The sequence below is a fragment of the Manis javanica genome, chromosome 8, assembly GCF_040802235.1.
Source record: "Manis javanica isolate MJ-LG chromosome 8, MJ_LKY, whole genome shotgun sequence".
Taxonomy (NCBI): domain Eukaryota; kingdom Metazoa; phylum Chordata; class Mammalia; order Pholidota; family Manidae; genus Manis; species Manis javanica.
In genome coordinates this window covers 26499319-26508314 of record NC_133163.1, presented here as the reverse complement: position 1 = coordinate 26508314, position 8996 = coordinate 26499319, and the positions used below count along the sequence as shown (strand labels likewise).

At 44.9% G+C, this 8996-nt stretch overlaps 1 long non-coding RNA gene across 2 annotated transcripts; it reads left to right on the top strand.

The window, feature by feature from the left end:
* The first annotated feature begins 464 nt into the window (after positions 1-464).
* Positions 465-8766, top strand: LOC140843250 (uncharacterized). 2 transcript variants are annotated; one of them, XR_012120857.1, is made up of 4 exons: positions 465-567; positions 4006-4098; positions 7352-7498; positions 7967-8766. It is a non-coding gene; the product is annotated as an uncharacterized lncRNA (long non-coding RNA). The 2 variants fall into 2 exon arrangements; XR_012120858.1 differs by having other exon boundaries at positions 4006-4120.
* Positions 8767-8996: the final 230 nt, after the last annotated feature.

The window sequence follows — 8996 nt, the reverse complement described above, 5'->3', positions numbered from 1 at the left end:
AGAGCAGGGCTCTGCATGGGGCATATGTACAGCCGGTGCGTGCACACACACCTCTGTCTGGTGGCAGATTGGCCCTGAAGAATCTGGCAGGCTGCGCTGCCTGTGGCAGTGTCAAGTCTGTCCACGCTGTCTCCCTGGAGTCCCACTGCAGACGCAGGTGTGCGTCAGTGCCTGCTCTAATTTTATCCCTGGTTGATGGAGGAGACTGACTGAGCAGCAGAGAGGCTGCTATTTTGGGTCTCTCCGTGGCTCTGGGTTATATAAAGCCTGCTTCTGTGATCTGCATTACTCTGTGGCTGTGCCTCACTCTTGCTCGTTCTGTCACAATATGTCATCAGTTCAAACATTCACACACACACACCCCCGACACTCTTGGGGAATGAGAAGGGAGGTGTGTGCTGGGGGAGTGTGTGTGTGTGTGTGTGTGTGTGTGTGTGTGTGTGCGCGCGCACACACTCCTGCCAGCTCTCTGGGGGAGGAGGCCTGCATATACTACTAGGAGGAGAGATTGTATGTGAGGGAGGTTTGTTTTTGAAGGAAATGGAAAGATCTTTCTGATGGAGAAATGTGAGTATATGTGCTTTGGGCTTTAGGACAGAGCACGTTTGTGAGATGATGTTGTGGGTCTGCCGTTAGCATGGCAATACGAATAGCTTCTATTTCAGTAACTCTTTTCATTTTAAAGGAACCCAAGCGTTTCATAAATTATACACAAATGTCTGCCTCTGAATGGCAGGAATTTTTTCATCTCGAACTAAGAGCAGCAGCTAGATGCACAATGGAAAAGTCTGAACTTAAGGATGAGTTGATGGCAGAAGACGGCATTTCCTACAACACTGGGGACAAATCTTACCTGAAAAATTTTACTTACAGATCAAAAACTGTTTTGGTGCTGGTATTGTGACTGTTGTATGAAGATAGGTGTTTGCTAGCTTTAGTCATGTAGGATACCAAGTTTATCTTTGTATCCCCCAGTACTGAATCTTACAAAATGTTTTTAGATAACGTAAATTTTAATGGATATGACAGAGCCTAATATAATACAGCTCATCAGTCTATGAATTGGAAAGAACCAGGTTTCCCAAAATATAGACTCTTCACACAGAACAAGCCTTATGGAGTCCCATGAGCTTATCACACAGGTATTTGTCCTGCCCCCCATAAAAACAGGGGAGAGGAGATGTTCTGCGCTTGGTGAGCTCCGTGTTTCCCATATGTAATCTCCCAGGGTATATTCTGGCTGACATGATGAAGCCCTTAAGGCATTACCCAGAGGAATGAAGATTTGGCATGCACACAGCCTGACTCCTGGAGTCTGGCAGAATGTGGGGCCTCAGGCTGGAGCTGGCGTTTCTGATTTAGGTTTTCCGGGCAGGCACCGGCAGCAAACAAAGCAGGCGGGGCGCTGGAGTACCTCAGTCTGCTCTTTGAAAGAACCTTCTCTTCCACTGGCCAAAACACCTCTAAGGGATTTTAGAGAGAAAAACTTGGGAGCTTTCCATGAAGTAAACCAGAAGAATCTGGCAGCATGCTATGCAGGGCCAACGGGAATGGGCATCTGAGAACATTCCAGGGCAGGGGGCGGCTGAGGGGAGAAGGAAGGGGAACCGGACCAGAGCCAGAGGCAGGGCTGCAGGGACCGGATGCGGAAATGAAGTGAGGAATGGGGAAGGTGTATATGAATCACTGTGTGTCTGGTTTATTAATAATTGACTTAAGAAGACTCCTGCGACTCTTGCCCGTCCCTCTGCCTCTGGCCTGGGCAGGAGCTCATTACTTGGACTCCTTGGCTGTCTTCCACTGCCCTCCACCACCCCAACCCCCAGCTGTCAGAGTGACCATTCTAACACACTTCTTTAAAGGCTCGTCATTTCTCTCTCTCTCTCTCTCTCTCTCTCTCTCTCTCTCTCTCTCTCTCTCTCTCTCTCTCTCTCTCTCTCTCTCTCTCTCTCTCTGGAGAAAACCCGAATGCTTTAGTGGGTAGACAAGGCTCTCTGATCTGGGTCTGCTTATCTCTCTGGCTTAGGTCACACAGCAATCTTTTCAACCCTCCCACCCCTTTACTGCACTCCCTGACACCTCAAACCTCACTGAACCTCTTGCAGTCTCCTGAATGCGCTAAACTCTCTTGTCCTCTATGTGTTAGCATAGACTGTTCCATCTATCTGGAATGCCCTTCCAGGCATTAATTTCCCCTGGGTTTCTTTCAGGCCTCAACGTAGGCATCATTTTGTCCAGGAAGTTGTGTCAACCCCTCTACCCCTGGATCAGGTGCCTCTCCTCTGGCAATTTTGCATAGCTCTGCCATAGTGCTTAAATGCTCTGTAATCTGTCCTGGCCAGACCATAGGCTCCTAGAGGACAAGGACTACACAGCTTCTGACCTGGTCCACGGCTCAGTCTGCAACAAGTGTTTACTGAATGAATAACTGACTTTGAGCAGACACCATGTTTCAGAACTAAAAATTCCTCAAATGTCATGAAGAATAGGATTGGTGGGACATGTCAATGATGCTGAAGAGGAAAGGCCAGGTCCTGGGAAATCTGGCCATGAACTACACCAGTGGGCCTGTGTCTCTGAACCTAAGACAGAGCGGCCAGCTCTGTCCCACTGCTGCATCATGTGAGTGGAACAGTTAGAGTGACACCTGTGCCACCAGAGGTTTGGCCCTCACCGTGCGGCATTCTGCCCGCTTGCTCAGTGCCTGCCTTTCTGTACTCTACCATGCAATATGGGGTGTGGAGAGAGGACTTGCATAGGTGCCTCCATGTCCCTCCTGGAGGACCACAGGCCTCCATTCATGTTTTCGCCATGGTCACACCAAGAACTGACAAGTCAGGTGTGTTTCTACCACAACCAACCGAACCTCACAGCTCCAACCCACTGGGCTGGCTGCTTCCTCACCCACACCCTAGTGACGCTGGCTTCAGGCACAGGAAAGAAGCCAGCCTACTGAGCACCTCATACTTGACCTAATTTGATAGGCCACGTTGGGTCAGGGAATTCAGCTCAGCAATTCTGGTGGTAGTCGAGGCTTGGTACTTTAAGGAAACAGACACAGGATTTGAGGAGACTCCAGACTATAAATCCGATTTCAAATGGACTGAGGCACTTCAGTTAAATCCCTGATATGGCCTTCACATAGGAAATACTTTTTAAAAAGATGGTTAACCACCATTTAATTCAACTGTCTTAATATTCACATCTTTATATTGGGCTTTATTCAAGTACAGTCTACCTTTTCTATACTCTCAAGGCATCATTGCCCTAAATATTTCCATTTAATGCTGTGTTGGCAGGTGCCTACTGATTTTCCAAAGACAAATCTGTGTGTGTGCCTGCACGCCTGTCATCCTAAGCCCTTTGTCCCTGTTCTCAGAGTCGCCCTATGATAATGGAATAACAATGCTATTAACCCAGGAATAAACTGGCTATGCAGGAGGTGGGAACATGCCTGACATTTTCTGGGAAACTGTCAGAATTTTCAACAGTGCTTTTCTCAGGCTCACAAATCCTGACAGACACTCACCGCGCTGTGACAGAGAAGGAGCGGGAGACAGCCTGTGTGAATGGGAGCCAGGTGGGGAGCAGAGAGGAGAGAGGATGCCTGTTGGCATGCTCACAGTTTTAGAACAGCTGCAGTGGTTGGAGTAGCTCCTCCTGAATGAGATGATGCTGGGCACTTAGGGGAAAAAGAGGGAAGATTCCACAACCAATGATGATGAGGAGGAAAGGGGATTCGGTTGCATAGCTGGTGGGTGTTAAAGAGATGATGTGTATTAGGCACTATTACCATCACCCAGAAAGGCATAAGGCTTTAACTGCATATGAATATGAATAATGAATTGGAACACCTTCCCGGGATGAGAAGAAGTTAAAACAATGTATCCTGTGCTCAATATATAAGATAATTCAAAATCAGCAGCACATTTGACTTTATGGGGCATGATGAGAGAGAAACTGTAGAGGATCTCATATTTGTCATTTATTTTGGTTTCTTTTTAGAAGTCACATAACAAGGCTCTCCACAGCAAGGATACCAGCCAATGTTTATTGAACCTTGTTGCTCTTCTAAATGTTCTACACCCATCAACTCAGGTAATCCTCACAACTTTATGAAGTAAGTACTCTTAATATCCCCATTTTACAGATGGGGAAATGAAGCCACAAAGAACTAAGTGACATGCCCAAGACCACACAGGGGGCAAATGGCAGAAGTAAGATTTGAACTGAGGCACTCCAGATCCCAAACTTGTAACCCCTATGCTACACCACCTTTGTAGCAGCCCATATGCTCTTTTAAAACTGTCTGTTAACCCCTCCTGTTTTGAGAGAAATCTTCTGCATCTGTGGATGTATTATTGCCCTTGTCTAGCTTGGATTAACACATAGTCTACAGACACACACCTGATCATCTACATTTGCTCTCTTACAACACTAAACTATGTTTTCTCCCTTTATCTTGCATCTACCTACCACTTCAGCATTTTATTAAAAATAATAATAATAATAATAAAGGGAGAAATGTGGGATTCACATATAAATCAAGTATAAAAATCAAACGAATATTCATATTTGACCTGATTGTTTATAGTTCATAATGAGTGATCAAAACCGAAAGTTTTTGTGATGACTGCCCTTGTACTGTTCACCATATAAGAATTTATTCATTATGTAAGAATTTGTTCACCATGTAAGAACTTGTTCATTATGCTTCAGAAGATTGGAGACTGACGAGAATTAGGCTGGGGGTGGATTAATGATTGTGCATTGAGCATTGACTCCCCTATACAGAATTTTATTGTTCATAACAACCATTTGATCAATAAATATGAGAGAGGCCCTCTCAAAAAAAACCACAAAAAACTGTCTGTTAATGGTATGCAAGATGTGTGTTTTATCACAATGCATAAGAATGAGAGAAATTATGTGGAAATCCCGTGTGAACAGCATGACACCATTATTAATAAATGCTTATGAACCTAGGCCAATTCTGTCACTCAGAGCTTAGCAGCAAACTCCACAGAGGACTCAGAGTGAGTCTCATTTCTAGATGCCCTGCCCAAAAGTATTCAACAAGTGATGCCTTAATCTGTTCACTCAATATATGTTTACTGAGTGCTTACCCTGTGCCAAGCCTGTCAGGCACACTGACTAGGCTGTGGAAATAAAACTGGGACTAAAGCCTAGTCCTTGCCCTTAAGAAGAATGAATATGTGGATGTCTCCCAGCCAATGGCCAACAGGTTAAAAGCACAATAATATCTTAAAAGCTGATGACCACCGGTTGTTCATTTGTTATCTGCCTCAGATATATGGGTAATTCCTGTTTGCTGGAGTTCTTAGGTGCAGCTCAATGGACTGCTACCCCCAAAAGTCACCCATGGGCATAAATATTTTCCTAGCAGTCCACCAAGAACTTGAAGTTCTTATCAGGAAAGTGACATGGGATGATGACAAAGATGGTAGTTAGGACAGAGTAATTATGAATAGTGTGTGTAAAATGAACCAGTGTGGTTTAAGTATATAGAGAGGTTTAGGACTAATTTCTACAGAGCAGCAGCTTGTGGAACTGAAAAGTCCAAAAGGGGGTCCCTGTCAGGCAAGGTTTTATCTAGGAGTCTAAGACCCTCTACAGAGTCAACTCCACTTAGAGCATGGGGATTGAGAGTGGGGAGGGGTGATTTCCTGGAGGAAAATGAGAGTTCAGTTGCCAGGAGAAGCACAGATGAATGCTGGGTGGCAAAACCAGAGGCCTGCCACATCAACTACGGAAAATGCACAGTTCCGAGGAAGTCTGATGGGGCCATATCTCCTCAACTGATTTGTTCCTTCAAAGTTTCTTTGTAGCTACCCCTCAAATCCAGACAAACCCTGGAGTGGAACAAAGAAATGGCTTACTTTCCTTGTGCTCAGGCCAGGGCAGATTACCAACAACTGTCTGTAGCAAGAGTAGTCAGGACTAGTGACCTTGAATCAGAGACTAGTCCAGGGAAGAACAGTTCAGAGTGGAAAGCTACAGGAGAAAGCCAAGCACAAGGTACCTCTCCTCAGGTGTGGCAGCTTTGTGACTGTCTTTCGGAGTCACAGAACAGAAGCCTGGAATGTCAAACGCCCCTGACACAGACAGGTAAAGCAGATGAGTGCAGGGGGCTGATGCAGGGGACCAAAGACAAGTGTCCACCCAAAGGGGGCAGCTGTCTCCTACTATCACCGTTTTCCCCTAAGGGAAGCTATAAATCCAGATTGGATGTGTTTGCATGCATACACATGTGAAATCTCTCCATTTTTAAACGTTGGCAAAATAGTAAAATTTAAAATACATTATGTGGGCTGGAACAGAAAAACATGTCAATGGGTCAGAATCTGCCTGTGGATCCCTCTTCCTCCCTCAGGTTGTTACATCTGATAGAGCCATATTGTCAGAGGGTGAATGAAAGCCCCTTCTCCCTTTGTGCGATATCACATCTATGTGTTGATCTGTACCCAAATCAACAAATACCCAATGACAGCCCACTGCCCCAAGTTCAGCCCTTTCATCTACACTATCTAACTAAAATCTGAAAAACACCGTGTGGGCCACGAAAGGAGCGGGAACATCGCTATGAGAACTGTACTTTCATTTCCTGGCGGGGGTGTGGTTAAATTCACAACTTCGGTGTGATACTAACCGTCTCGGAGGGTTTTACATTCGATTTCCTGTTTCCTTTTCTTAATAAAGAGAGGAAAAGCTGGCCCCCGCAACGGTACACTGGGTTCCATAGGAAGACACCATGGGGGTTCCGACTTGACCACCAGCAAAAACAAAGCGTAACCCTTGAAACCCAGTAAAAGCACAATATGCAGAAGACTGTAGGTCACATGATTGTTTAGGATCGTTTCGATCTACTCTTCCAGCAATTTTCCACCTCACACTCATCAGACTAGTGACCCAAAGTCCTCTGTTTTTGAGTTGCTGGGCCATTTCCCACATAAGGTTTAGAAGACAGTAGTGGTTATAATGATAATTATGGTAGCTACCTGGTCAAGGACTCTAAGAGGACATGCCTCACATATCTCTAATCTCACATAGACTCTCCAAGAATTATCCCCATCTCACAGATAAGGAAACTGAGACTTGGAAGAGTTAACACAATTTGCCCAAGTCACGACTAAATGATCTGGCTGGAGTTTCGTTCTTTGTTTCATTCCTCGAATATTCATTGGTCACCTACTTACTGGGCCAGGAATTACAAAGAGACTCACAGCTGGAAGTAGCTGAGATCAAAATGATTTTCACTTGCTGAAAATGACCTCTGTGTAGAGGCCATATTTGGAATATTTATCTTGAGGTTTTTCTTTTGTTTTTTCAGACCGTGACCATCTACTGAGGCCACAGTTCCAGGCTGAATGCTGGAGGGCAGTACCACCTACCCTGACTTTTGGAAACTTGTAGTTTCATCGGGGAGACAGAACTTTTGCATTAAAACATTTGAACAGTAATACAAGATAATGCATAAGTAAGTACCAAAGCAAATGGTCCGGATGAAAAAGTTCAGAAGACTGCGAGACTACTTTGGGATTGAATAGTTGGGACAGCAGAACAGGGAAGGTTTTTAGGGGATGAACAAAGTGGAGGTGACATCCTTGGGAGGAGTGCAGGAGAAAAGGGCAGAGCACAGCATAAGCAAAGGTGTAGGAGGGAAGACTGATGCTGCTGCAGAAGGCAGCCCTGAGCACTCAGTTTGAGCAGTTGCGTGGTGTGGTCCCAGGCTGAATCCAGGCTCAACACCTTTTACTTGTGTGATCTTAGATCGATTATTTTACTTGTATTAAGCTTCAGTTTCCTAACGCGTGAAGTGGGCATCGTGAGTGACATGGGGCAGAGAAAGCAGCGTCTGGCACAGGGCGTGCCCTCAGTAGCAGCTACTATGGTTACTATGGAAGCTACATTATTGCTATGGTCTTTTTGTGGGGGTGTCTTGCAGCTGTTCCATCTGAACAGTGGAGAGAGATGTGTGGCCAGCCTGAAACCATAACGTAAGAGCCTAAAGGAGGACTGGAAACTCTACAGCCCTGAACTGAACGCAGCTTATATCAGCCCCAGATCGGATAACACAACCAAACCACAAATGCACTGCTCAGGTCTTTAAAGTGCTCAGGCAGGGTAAGACCCAGGGTGACTCTGTGTGATGGAGTCAGACCACATCTTTTTTTTTTTTTTATCTTTTTCTCATCAGACTTCACAGGAAATACACTTCTTTGTTCAGATTGGAGATAAGGTGCCCCTTCACCTTGACTCTCCTTTGCGGCACCAGCTTACCCATTAAGGTGTTCACTTTCTATCCTAGGCCTGCATCATCATAAGCTTATATTTAGTAGGCGTGCGGGTTTGTATTGCCCTAATGTTGGAAGTCAAATAGCAGTTAAATCTATTAAGACGTAGTTTATAGTCGGACTGAGATGATAATCTAAGAAAAGAAGGTGAGAGTCTTCAGAGGGGCACAGCCAAGGGGGGTGGGGTTATTTAAAGGTGGCTTATCTTGCCATCAGTAATCCCCTACATTGCTGTTGTTCCATAATTATTTTAGGTTTCATGACTTTCAGCCTAACCTTGGTACCTAATAGAGAAGATCTATATTGAGGTGTTGACAATGATTTCTCAGCAGCTGTTACAGAGTAATAGCTTTGGCTGCCTTCCCAAGTTGACCCATTAAAATTTTCAAGAAATTTGGCTTCAAGGCATTTCTCAAGAACCCCTGACCTAATCTGATAGGATTTCTCCCCCCATTCTAAGACTACTCATTTCTAGATCTGTTAGAAAGGGCTACATAAGGACTGACAACAGGAGCACGTGGGAGGAGGAGTATGAAAACAGCCCCATAGGTGATGGCTTAGAACCAGTTTTCAACAAATTAATCTCATATCCAGAGAAAGAAGGATGCATAGAAATAATAATAAACTACCACAACAATAATAATGTCTAACATTTATGGAGCATTTGCCACACACACACAT